The sequence below is a fragment of the Nematolebias whitei genome, chromosome 1 (assembly GCF_014905685.2).
Source record: "Nematolebias whitei isolate Nwh7 chromosome 1, NemWhi1, whole genome shotgun sequence".
Taxonomy (NCBI): domain Eukaryota; kingdom Metazoa; phylum Chordata; class Actinopteri; order Cyprinodontiformes; family Rivulidae; genus Nematolebias; species Nematolebias whitei.
In genome coordinates, this window is record NC_056498.1 from 43,193,316 (window position 1) to 43,195,286 (window position 1,971).

Consider the following 1,971-nt stretch of genomic DNA (forward strand, 5'->3'; position numbering starts at 1 on the left):
TGAAGGAATCATGAACTAATAATGAAGGAATCATGAACTAATAATGACGGAATCATGAACTAATAATGAAGGAAGCATGAGCTAATAATGACGGAATCATGAACTAATAATGAAGGAATCATGAACTAATAATGAAGAAGTCATGAACTAATAATGACGGAATCATGAACTAATAATGACGGAATCATGAACTAATAATGAAGGAATCATGAACTAATAATGAAGGAATCATGAACTAATAATGAAGGAATCATGAACTAATAATGACGGAATCATGAACTAATAATGAAGGAATCATGAACTAATAATGAAGAAATCATGAACTATCCATCCATCCATCCATTATCTTTACCCGCTTATTCCATTTTGGGTCACGGGGGTCGCTGGTGCCCATGTCCAGCAATCACTGTGCGAGGGCCGGGGTACACCCTGGACGGGTCGCAAGTCCATCGAAATCATGAACTAATAATGAAAAAATCATGAACTAATAATGACGGAATCATGAACTAATAATGAAGGAATCATGAACTAATAATGAAGAAGTCATGAACTAATAATGAAGGAATCATGAACTAATAATGAAGAAGTCATGAACTAATAATGACGGAATCATAAACGCTTTTTGAACTAATAATGAAGGAATCATGAACTAATAATGATGAAATCTTGAACTAATAATGAAGGAATCATGAACTACTAATGAAGAAATCATGAACTACTTGTGAACTCACCTTATTAAGAAATATTTATTTAGGGCTAATTTAAATTTTAGCTCTTAATTTGAAGATCTAATTTTTTAGCTCTTACAAACCGGATTCCAAAGAAGTTGTGACACTAAACAAATTGTGAATAAAACCTGAATGCAATGATGTGGAGGTGCCAACATCTAATATTTTATTCAGAATAGAACACAAATCACAGATCAAAAGTTTAAACTGAGAGAATGTTTCATTTTAAGGGAAAAATCTGTAGTTTCCAAATTTCATGGCGTCAACAAATCCCAAAAAAGTTGGGACAAGTCCATTTTTACCACTGTGTGGCATCCCCCCTTCTTCTTCCAACACTCAACAGACGTCTGGGGACAGAGGAGACCAGTTTCCCCAGTTTAGAAATAGGAATGCTCTCCCATTCATGTCTAATACAGGCCTCTAACTGTTCAATCGTCTTGGGCCTTCTTTGTCCACCTTCCTCTTTATGATGTGCCAAATGTTCTCTATAGGTGAAAGATCTGGACTGCAGGCTGGCCATTTCAGTACCCGGATCCTTCTCCTACGTAGCCATGATGTTGTGATTGCTGCAGAATGTGGTCTGGCATTATCGTGTTGAAAAATGCAGGGTCTTCCCTGAAAGAGATGACGTCTAGATGGGAGCATATGTTGTTCTAGAACCTGAACATAGTTCTCTGCATTAATGGTGCCTTTCCAGACATGCAAGCTGCCCATGACACAAGCACTCATGCAACCCCATACCATCAGTGATGCAGGCTTCTGAACGGAGCGTTGATATCAACTTGGGCTATCCTTGTCCTCTCTGGTCCGGATGACATGGCGTCCCAGTGTTCCATAAAGAACTTAAAACCGTGACTCATCTGACCACAGAACAGTCTTCCATTTTGCCACACTCCATTTTAAATGACCCCTGGCCCAGTGCAAACGTCTGAGCTTGTGGAGCTTGCTTAGAAATGGCTTCCTCTTTGCACTGTAGAGTTTCAGCTGGCAACGGCGGATGGCACGGTGGATTGTGTTCACTGACAATGCTTTCTGGAAGTATTCCTGAGCCCATTCTGTTATTTCCTTGACAGTGGCATTCCTGTTTGAGGTGCAGTGACGTTTAAGGGCCCGGAGATCACGAGCATCCAGTAGAGTTTTACGGCCTTGACCCTTACGCACAGCGATTGTTCCAGATTCTCTGAATCTTTTGATGATGTTATGCACGGTTGATGATGATAACTTAAAAGTCTTTGCTATTTTA

At 39.5% G+C, this 1,971-nt stretch overlaps 1 protein-coding gene across 1 annotated transcript in view; it reads left to right on the forward strand.

Moving 5' to 3' along the window:
- LOC119419435 overlaps window positions 1-1,971 on the forward strand; it is a gene marked incomplete at its 3' end in the record, with an annotated part of 25,929 nt that overhangs the window by 7,208 nt on the left and 16,750 nt on the right.